The sequence below is a fragment of the Camelus dromedarius genome, chromosome 2 (genome assembly GCF_036321535.1).
Source record: "Camelus dromedarius isolate mCamDro1 chromosome 2, mCamDro1.pat, whole genome shotgun sequence".
Lineage (NCBI taxonomy): Eukaryota > Metazoa > Chordata > Mammalia > Artiodactyla > Camelidae > Camelus > Camelus dromedarius.
In genome coordinates this window covers 116,196,554-116,208,158 of record NC_087437.1, presented here as the reverse complement: position 1 = coordinate 116,208,158, position 11,605 = coordinate 116,196,554, and positions in this window count along the sequence as shown.

Here is an 11,605-nt window from a genome sequence, read left to right as displayed (position 1 = left end):
CCACTTCGTGGTAGCTTGTTATGGCGGCCCCAGGAAACCAATATAGGAGTCAGGTGGCTTCCGCCACTGTAGGGTTTTGACAAGACAGGGTAGGTGAGATCAGTTGCAATGCCCTCCGAGTCTACTTGAAAACAGCTGGTACCTAGACCTCTCTGCTGGGACTTGTGACTGAATGAAGGCAAAACTTTGGGGTGGATGGAAGGGTTTGATCTGTGCCATGCAAACTCCTTCCTAGGTGAACAGAAGGAGGACAAAGGTCCAGATATTTGTTTTTCTCTTTTCACAGTGTATTTATACAAAGTCTTCAGTTACTATACCCTCCTGGAGAGAGCAGTTAATAAATGACTACTCCAGGAAAAACAAGGCTGGGTCAGTGCCCTGTCCAGACTCCCCTTTGCAAACTTTAGTGATGGTCACTGAATTACCCCCTGGAGATAATCAAGTATCTCCTCTGCAATCAAGAAAGGATTCATAATTGCATTCATTTCAGGATATAAATCATTGGTTCTCAGATTCTAATGTTCATAGGATTTTCCTGGAGGTTTGTTAAAATTCAGATCCCCAGAACCCTCCACAAAGCTTCAGAATCTCTGGGGGTGGGACTTAGAAATCTCTAATTAATCATCCTCCCTTTTCCCCCTTCCTCACCCTAGGATACAGGCAACTTGATCAACCTTCTTTGAGAAATACTGTTGCAAATGACTGATTCAAGTATGTGGCTGTATTTCAGTGATATCTGAACATTTGGAAGCAATACAATATCTGTAGCTAGTGCCAAAAAAAACGAAGATCTGACTGTGGAATGTTAGGCTTTGGTGAGCTAGATGGTGGAGACATCTCCACAAAAAGCTCCTTGGCTAGGTTCATTCCTCCAGTAAATGGTAAGTTACTGGATTGGAGAGTCATATCTCTATCTTTCAGTCCTTGTGTCTTTCTGATACCTAGGTATACAGGGTGGTTCCCTGCAATGGTGACTGTCAGTCTAGATCAGATGGCACAGTGGGGAGCCAGGACACCCAGTATAGTGAGCCATGGTGTATTGATATGTCTAATTCCATTTAGAAACACCACACTTCTGCCTGGAGAAAAAGCGACTTTACCACATGCGATGGAAGGGACAACCAGGAGAGTGTGTGGAAAGCAAACGGCTGTGTCAAGCATGAGTCCCTATTTCTGAATGATTCTATGGTTCATCTTTGGCCACGTGGTGACTCATTTTCTCAAAGGCCAGAAAGTGGCAGAGCAGATGCCTAAGCTGCACGTGAAATTTACTGGAGAAGATTTTAAAGTGAAAAACTTTATGATTTATCAATGACCCATAGATTTTTTTTTCTGTAAATTGATAGATTTTGGTCTAGTGAAGGAACACCTCAGACCAGTTTTAGAGTTGGATTGGAGATTCTTTTTTCTTGAGGAAATCCACTTCCACCAAGCTTTGAAATTATGGTCCAGGATTTCCTTAATAGACTGTGTGTGTTTGTGTGTGTGTGTGTGTGTGTGTGTGGCGGTGGGGAAGTTGTGTATGTGAAAACTTATCACTGGAACCTGTCCAGTAACATAGTGTATTTTAAAGATGCTGTCTAAAATTGGGCAAAAGTTCTTAGGGATGTGGTAAAGAGAAATGTTTAAATGGCATACAAGTAAAATTTCAAGGAGTACAGGAAAATAGCACCTTTCACTTACATGGAGCTATGTTATTTTACTTACTTTATTTTTGTATTCTTCATATATTTATTATATAAAATTGTATTTTATGTTATATATTTATTTACCTTTAATAAATTTTTTATATTTATATAATACATTTTATATTAAAAACATATGTGGATATGTTTTAGAGTAGACTGGAAAATTGATGTGTTTTAGAAATAAATTTCAAAGAAATATTATGTTTGCATTGGGAGCCAGCTACTCAGATACTACAATATAAAAATACAATTATATTAAGTGGGAAAGTACAGGACAAATACAAATACAGCATAAATACAGTCTTATGGGATAAGAAAATAATATGTATGTATCAGAAAACAGCTATCTTTAATGACAGAATTGGGGGATTTTTATATTCCTCTGTATGCCATATTTTTATTGTTCACATTTTCCAAAAAGAACGTGTGTATTACTTACATAATCAGAAAAAAATACACAATTCACTTCCAAATTTTCCATGCAGTTTCCTATTTACTTTAATTATATTTGTAAATCTATTTTCTAGATGATATTATAAGCTCTTGGTCAAACCATAAACAGAACTTTTCAGGATTCAACACTCCAATTGCCAGGGGAACACCATTTCCCAGCTTCAGATCTGTTTTTATGTTCCTGCTTATGACCTGGCTCTCAAATTCTGTTTGCGTTATTTCCAGTAAACACTCTTCTAGCTAAAAGAACATTCACATACACATGTCTCTTTCATCATATAGTGAGTAATCGATGTTAATTCCAAGGAGCTTTTTGAGCAGTCTCAGAAATATTTACTCTAATGTTTTCGAAGTAACAAAACACTTTGATCCCTTTTAAGCTTTCTACATTGTGGGGCAGGACTGCAGAGTTCAAGGGTATATCTGTCTTGGCAAGGTTTAAAATGTGAGTTCACTCGAGGAGGAAAGAGTTGTTAGTAAATGAAACCCCACACACTCTGGTGCCTGTGTGCCATGCCAGGTACCAGGTCCTGATTCTTGGCACCCAGGGAACTTGCTAGAAGCAAGTGGTCATATTTGAATCATGTGTTATAAGGAAGGCACTACCAAGGACAGTTCCCGACTCTAGGAAAGGTGATTAACATCAACTGGAAAAACAAACCCCTTTTCACCTCCTCTTGAGACTTTCATTAAAAGTGTTTATTTGTAGGTGGTGGGGATTAAGGGAAAAGGTATTTTGGATGTTGGTGCAGGACCAGATGCTGAGATGCTGGCTTTCAGCTTGTGATGAGATTATATAATGTGCCCTTGCGTAAGAACTGTTTAACCCCTTCTAGTTAGGGATCTTGCTAACTGAAAACAGGCTTCCTTATTTTTGTTCCTTTTTTTTTTAAATTGAAGTCTAATCAGTTTACAATGTTGTGTCAGTTTCTGGTGTACAGCATAATGTTTCAGTCATCCATATACATACATATCTTCTTTTTCATATTCTTTTTCATTATAGGTTATTATAAGATATTGAATATAGTTCCCTGGCTATACAATAGAAACTTATTGTTTATCTATTTTATACATAGTAGTTAATATTTGCAAATCTCGAACTCCCAGTTTATCCCTTCCCATCTCCTTCCCTTCCTGGTAACCATAAGTTTATTTCCTATGTCTGTGAGTCTGTTTCTGTTTTGTAAATAAGTTCATTTATATCATTTTTTAAGATTTCACATTAGTGATACAATATGCTATTTTTCTTTATTTCTGGCATAATTCACTTAGAATGACATTCTCTAGGTCCACCCATGTTGCTGCAAATGGCATTATTTTATTCATTTTTATGGCTGAGTAGTATTCCATTGTATAAATATACCACAACTTCTTTGTCCAGTCATCTGTCAATGGACATTTAAGTTGCTTCCAAGCCTTGGCTATTGTAAATAGTGCTGCTGTGAACGTTGGGGTGCACATATCTTCTCGAATTAGAGTTCCCTTTGGATATAGAACAGGCTTCCTTATTGATTTTTGTAATGTTTTGGTAGTTCTTGCTTAATATTTTCTCTCTCAAAATTTGTTTAAGATGATTGTTTTTTAACAATTCTTTACAGTGGTATGATGAGAGAGATGATTCTTTTCTCCCATTTGGAGGGAGTGAATCCAAGCACAAAAAAGGAGGTGAGTTTCTAGGAGGGAAAACAGGGATGAACTTGACACCTTAGAGGACAGACCACTCCTCTCTCCAGACAGTGATTCGTACCATTGCACACGCACCTGCCCCATCCCAGCACAACCAGATCTGAGTGCTGGCCATGAAGGTTACTGTCATGTCAGCATTGCCATTGTAAACTGGGGCCAATTCTGCCCCAGAATCAGTCTCCCAAGATGGGAGAAGGAGCCTGCTACCTACAACTGGATACCTCTGCTCTGTCGGGTTTCATGCCAGGTCATTTCTTTAATCTTTTCAACTTGGCTGTGAGGTTGACATTACAGGTGAGCAAACTGAGACTCAAAGAGGTTAAGGGAAAAACCCAAAGTCATGTGTGTAGGTGGCAGAAGTGAAATTCAACCTACAGTTGCTTTGAAGGCTGAGCTGTTTTCCACATACTATGCTCCCTTGTTTTTTTAAACTTGTCTTTCAAGTAGAATAAAAAGAAGCCAAGAGAAAGATACACAGATGAGAAAGGAGCTAATTTCCAAGACAGACAGGTTTTCTTTCATGTAAAGATTAAGTTCTGATTGTACCTTTTTGCCCTTTCAAAGCTCAAAGCCTTAAACAGAGTATTAAATGAATGAGTCATACCTGTGACCAAACTACGTACATTCGAGGCCAGCCTCAGAATCAAAGCAGTGGGATCGTCTTCTCATCTGTACATAAGGGCAGCCTAATCCACGCCTCCTGCTGCAGACTTCTCTTGAGACCAAGCCCAAGTCCGAGGTTTGTTGATGACCAAGCACCAGAGGTGTTTCTACCGTCACCCTTGTTTTTTCCGAAGTCTGGCCTTTGTGTAGGTGCAGTGAGAAGGGCAGCCAGAATTTCTTCTACACAACTTGAAAGTGAAGGAAATCATTAATTTCGTTCCTCTGGACATGTCATCCTAAAGGATCAAGACTCACAATCTACAGTCTGGATCTTTTCAGTTGATCAAATATGCAAGTAAGTAACTTTTCTTTATCTTCAAGCCAAAATAACTAGAATGAGGTTGAATAGAAACAAATTCAGTGGTTCAGTAACTTTTCTTTATCTTCAAGCCAAAATAACTAGAATGAGGTTGAATAGAAACAAATTCAGTGGTTCTTGACAAGCCATAGTCCTCTGAGGAACAGAGAACCTGGGAGTAGGCACCCCAGTGTACCCCTTATGGCCATATCCTGGACAAATACCTTGACAAATAGAGCCATGCAAATTTTTCATTTTTCAGGATCCTACTTAGAATCCACATGTGGGGCCCAGAATGTGTTTAATACACCTGGATTCTGGGAGCCAGGGCTGGGTATGGGAGGGGCATAACCTGTCTCTGTGGAATAAAGAAAAAGGAAGTTGAAAGAGGGATGTGGGTTGGGGGTACCCTGAGAGGTGGGTAGAGGGTTAGAGCCCTATGCTAAGGTAAAATCTAGAATCAAGAAGAAACTGGGGGAGGGCATAGCTCAAGCGGTAGAGCGCATGCATAGCATACACAAGGTCCTGGGTTCAATTCCCATTACCTCCTCTAAAAATGAATAAATAAGTGAACCTAATTACTCTTCTCAAAAAAATTAAAATTATAAGAAGAAACAAGGATAAGTCGGGGGTTTTCAGATTACCCAGAAACTCCATGGGAATTGAAGTACCAATACTAGTGTAATGGGTTGAACAGTGTCTCCCCAAATGTTCATGTCAGTCCAGAATCAAGTAAGAATGTGACCTTATTTGGAAACAGTCTTTGCCGATGTAATTAAAGATCAAAATGAGATCATGACAGACTAGCACCGGGCTTAAGTCCAGATGGATACCCTCAAAGAGGGGACAGCACAGAGACACACAGAGAAGGCCACAGGCGGAGGGAGGCGGAGACCAGTGTGTGGGAGCGACAAGCCAAGGAGCACCAAGGACTGCTTGCTGACCCCTTGCTTTTAGAGCTCTGGCCCTCAGGACCACAGGAGAGCAAACTGCTGTTGTTTTATAAGAGAATAAATGGTCGTTGCCATTGTGGGCATTCAGAGACAGAGCTTTTCACAGAAGCCCGTGGGGAGCCCGGGAGCCAGAAGCTGTTCAGGCACAAAACCACTTCAGACATTTTAACGGCAAGGGAGAAGGAGGAAGGGGGCCTTTGAAGGTGGAGTTAACTGGAGGAGGACGCCCACCCGGTCCAGGCAGTGAGACCGCTCCGTGGTCCCTGATACGCCCTTGGAGGAGGCGTTCTGGCCCCAGCGGGCCCAGGGCAGATCTGGACCACCCTGGAGCGTTAGTATGATCTTGTGTTTTCTCACTGAGAAGAGAATCCCCCCAGCAAGTGAGCGAAGACCTGGCATGAGCCGCTGCTGCACTATCCCAGCAGGACGAAGGCCGGTCGAGAAACCGTCAGTCGCTGACAATTTTTGACCAAGTTAAAGCCATAAAGCCTGTTGACCCCACGAACACTTTACTATTTCCTGACAATAGTACAACGACCAAAGCTGGGATTTAACACTGCCATAATGCTTATCTAACCCACTGTCCATGTTCAAATTTTGTCAGTTTTTCAGATACTATCATCTCTGAGTGTTTTGTCTTCCCTCTGGCCCAGGATCTAGTCGAGGATCATGCATTGCATTTAGATGTCATGTTCCCTGGGGTTTTCATTGGAAACAATCCCTCAGCTCCCTTCTAAAGGAATTTTGTGACCTTCATAGTTTTGAAGCATATGTGCCAGGAATTTTGTAGACTGTTTCTCGCTTCGGATTTGTCTTATATTTCTTCATGATTAGATTCCAGTTATGTATTTTTGTCCGGAAAACCAAAGAAATTGTTGTTTTCAGGGCGTCGTGATAGGAGGCACATGGTGTTAGCCTGTCCCAATGTAATTCCTGCAAACTTTCGTCACTTGATACGAGGGTGCACCCTGATTAATCCTAAGCTACTGTTTCCCTCTGCCTAGAAATCATTCCTAAAGTGTGTAGAGACCTGGACTCCAATGTCAGATGCGCGACCTCTGCAAGAAGATGGCCCAAGACGCAGGCGAGGAATTGGAGAGAATCACCTCCTACCACCTCAAGAAGATCCACTTCCAAGAGAAAAGAGCTGAGGAAGGCTGGCTGGCGGTGCCGGCCACCGAGAGAAAGCTCCAGGAGCTGCGACAAGAGAGTGACTGCACCAGACAGATGCTGGCCCAGGTCGAGTCCAATATCCAGCCTCCCCCCAGGGGCCCTGTTGCTCCTGCTGCTCCGCCCGCAGCCCCCAGGGGCCCGCCAGTGTCGGGGGGGGGGGGGCCTGGGCCATCAGGCCCCCCGGGAAGGAGGAGGGCACCGCGGTGAGGGAGCAGGGCCCTGCGGTCACCTGCAGGTGTGACTCAGCTCACAGCAGCCGGTCCAGACGCTCACAACCACAGCACAACATCTGCATGTTTCTTTCTTATATTAATGTCGATGTATTTCTTTTCAGTTTAGCTCCTGCTGTTTAACTGATGCCGCAATTGCTCTTATAGAAGTTTGGTATGTAATTTTAAGTTAGTATTTTTAAATACAAATTTGTTCATATGATGCTTATGAATACATTATTTCTCCATCAATGGACCCTTTAGAATTAGTGTAAATTTTATATTTTGACTTAAATGAAATGTCTACCATGATTTATGCCTCCTCAAACTCTGACACGGAGAGAAACGTTCAAAACCATGCAGACCGTTTCTGTCTGCGAGGACCTGCTACGAGAAACCTGTACGAGTGATTTAATATCTGCAGGGAGGAATTTAAACTGGTTTTAAAAATGAATGCAAAAGAAACCTTGAAAACGACGACACAACCTTCAAGTTCTGTAACATTTTTATTCGGGTGGCGGTAAATTCATTGATTAGTTTAGGGGCATTGATATTTCTCAGTCATTGGTTTCTTCTTTAACATTTTTTTAAACAACGTTGTTGTGGTATAGTTTCTGTGCAGTAAACTACGCATATTTCAGATGCACAGTTTGATTTAAATGAAACGTCCACCTTTGCTGTAAACTTATTTTGCTTAAAATACTGTGTGTGGTTTAACTATTTCTAATACTTAGCAGTCAAAATTAAAGTCTTCCCTTCATGGCAAACAAACCCACTCACACACACACACTATTGCACACACACTCACACACACACACACCAGGTTGGGGCAGCTCAAAGGGGACACTGAGGAGGAAAGGCTGGCATCACTCTGCACAGGAAGGGGACCCTGGGAACAGAGTAAGCGGAGAAGACCCTGGGACGAAATGAAGCCTGGGCCCCGAGTGCTGACCCGCAGGAGGCACAGGCTGGTCCAGGACGTGGTACTTCCACTTCCCTCAGCAGAAGAAGCAGGAAGGAGGGGCTCACATCCTGGAGACAGTGGGGCAGACCTCAGGGGACACTGTGAGATCTGGGGGACCAAACCCCCACCTGGCTACCTGTCAAGTGTCACCTAAGAGTTACAAATGACATGTGCTTGTAGTAACAATATCAAAAATTTTAGAACATGTTTTTAAAAACAGAAAAGAGGAAGGAAATAAGAAGACAGAAGAACAGAGGGGAGGAACTGAAGAGAAGACAAAAGAGGTGCAGACAGGGGAGGGAGGGGGAGGATGGGGGGGGCGAGGGAAGACCACTTCCTGCTGCTTTAAATTCCCGTCCCCAGAAGGCACTGGAGAAGTGCTATCCGTCCAGAACTTCTCTGGAATTCTCTCGCTATATACCGTCTGGCCCCGAGCTGTTTTAGGCAATAAAACACCCTGGACCTCTTGATGGGCCAATAGTTTTCATGCTGTTTCTCTCATCTTAGGGCTAGCTGAGTGCTCGGGAGAACACTGCCATTTCTTTCACCCACGCGTGATCTATTTTAAAGATCAACCACGTGCACTTGCAGACGTGGTTCTGACGGCCCTGAAAAGGCCCGACTTCCCTGGGAGGGTTCCTGCCCCCAGCCCACCCTTTCAGCCCTGGGGCTCTTGGACCTGGCATCCATCGGGACCCTTGAAAAGGTCTCAGATGCCAGTTCCCTTGGTTCCCTGTGCAGTAAAGGAATGGAGGACGAGGTGCTGGGACAGATCCAAGAGTCTGACTAGGAGTCTCTGAGCCCGGGTGTGCCAGAGAGATACTAGGGGAGCATGACGTGGTTTAGTGAAATAAATGGGGCCAAAAGAAAGGCCTGTCCCCTTACACAGAGGCCACTTCTGAAGATGGCTCAGTGGACGGGAGACCCCCATCAGGCCCACCTTGGGAAGTACGAGCTGAAATGGCAGGACCACCTGGGGACACAGCCCATGTCACTGTGTCCCTCCTGGAACAGAATCAGCCCCTTCTAGGAGCCTTAAATTCAACAGGAACATGCTGGCTCCACAGATAACACAGGATTGTAAGACCCTGAAATTCAGACTGATTCCTCCTGAGTTGTTACCATTGGAATCCTGGTCTCACACGTAATATCGTCGAGAAGACCTTTCACACCGGGGCCCTGTCTTCCCACAGTGACCACACAAGGGGGAGGGTGGCCTCAGAGGAGGGGGATCCCCGGGACCTCTGGGGCAGGACCAGCTGTCTCTGCAGCAGAGGGAACCTTTAACTCAGGAGCCTGGCTCTCACCAGGACAGGGCCCCACCACCCTGCCCTGACCTCCTCTTAGGCACAGAACGGGACCGGCCTGGCCCTGCTTTGACCCCCTAGGTCTGCTGTGGGGCCAGGCGGGCCTCGAGTGGCCCAGCTCCAGGCTGTGCTCAGCCCTCCCCCTCCCCCAGGGCCTGGGTAAGTGAGGTCGCTTTCCACTGCCAGCGACGTTAGGGACAACTGCGGACCAGGACCTGGCTGGCCTCCCCTCCCCCGGCCCAGCTGCCCGCCCTGGCGGGCAGGCGCTTGCTTACCTTGGAGACGGAACACCGCAGGGTTCTGAGCGGGCAGTTGGGCCCACAGGACGCTGGTCCTCAGAGGCAGAGCTGCGGAGGCCTCGCCGCCATGGAGGTCGTGCAGGCTGCCCGCGGGGCCACTTTCCAGCTGATCCTGGAGCCCCTGTGGGGCGCTCTGCTGCTTGTTTACGAAAGCCTGACACACGTCCCGGGTCTGCCTGTGCTTCGCTGGGAGAGCCTGGTGTGTGCTGGGGTGCTGGTCCTGGCAGGAAGTGGACGGTACGCTTGAAGAAGGGGGAGGTCGCTTGGAAAAACGTCTTCAGCCCGAGACGAAGTCTGTGGAAAATGTGAAGAGACTACGGGACCGACGACTCAGGCCCACGAAGCCCTCAAGCCACCTGGGCCGGAGGCCAGTCCTCCCTTGTTAAAAGTCTTATGCTTTTGGGCCTTGAAAGAAAACCTGAGAAGGACATTGTTTGAGGGCACTGTTGCCTTTATAGAAAAGGCACTGAAGAGCCAGCCTCCTCAACTCTCCCGAGTCGCTGACAGAAAACACACCTTAAAGCCATCAGAGGAGAATGGAGAATGAGCTCAGACGACAGAAAAGAATGATCTGAATAAGAGGATTGGTTTTCCAGAGAGTCCAGAGCGGTTTCACCCAGAAATTGGAAGAAGGGAGCGACAAGTCCAGGGAAAGGAGGAGCTGGGCGGGAGGCTGGAGCGGCCGAAGGCAGGAAAGGCGCAGGTCCTGCAAGGCAGAATCAGCCGACTCAGATCCGTCGCGGACCACCTGCTGAAGGCCAGCCCCTCGCCCCGCCTCCGTGGGGGCCCCGCGGGTGGCGGGCGCGCGGACATCCAGCAGAAGGAGGGGGCAGAAGACGGCCATCGCCCTGTCCCCGGGGCGGAGGGCGATCTGAAGGGCGTCACTGGTGATGCTGGCCGCAGTGTGCCCCTTCCCCGTCCCCAAGAGGAACATCAGGGAACAGCCAGGCGCCTGCGGGAAGAAAAGCAGATGATCCAAGAGCTTACAGCACAAGTTACAAGTCTCCAAACAGAAGAAGCCTCTGTGAAGGGTGAGAATTCCCAGCTCGATGGTGAGATTGAGCAGCTGAAGCTGAAGCTTCAAAGTCTGCCTGACGCCTATGACGACTGTGTGACGCAGCTTCACAGAGAGTTGTCCCAGGTGGAAGCTCGCTGCTTACAAGTTGAGAAGCAACTCACCCACGTGTGTAGAGACCTGGACTCCACACGTCAGATGCGTGACCTCTGCAAGAAGATGGCCCAAGACGCAGGTGAGGAATTGGAGAGAATCACCTCCTACCACCTCAAGGAGATCCGCTTCCAAGAGAAAAGAGCTGAGGAAGGCTGGCTGGCGGTGCCGGCCACCGAGAGAAAGCTCCAGGAGCTGTGACAAGAGAGTGACCGCACCAGGCAGATGCTGGCCCAGGTCGAGTCCAATATCCAGCCTCCCCCCAGGGGCCCTGGTGCTCCTGCTGCTCCGCCCGCAGCCCCCAGGGGCCCAGCAGTGTCGGGGGGGGCCTGGGCCATCAGGCCCCCCGGGAAGGAGGAGGGCACCGCGGTGAGGGAGCAGGGACCTGCGGTCACCTGCAGGTGTGACTCAGCTCACAGCAGCCGGTCCAGACGCTCATAACCACAGCACAACGTCCGCACGTGTGCTCTCTTTTGAAAGTAATTTTGATTTTTCTCTTTATATTTAGCTACTATAACTTAATTGTTCTTTTCTAAGTAGATAAAACTTAATTTATAAGATTTTCTCAAATTTTCATTTCCATCTGCATGTATTTCTGCTGAAGGAATTTCGTTTGTTCCTTGTTTAGTTAAGCTATTATTGCAAAATTGATGCCACAATTACTCTTATTAGAATAGCATGAAAACTCTATGGTAGTGTTATTTAAATGTAGACCCAATAATGTAATTCTCATGGATACATAAT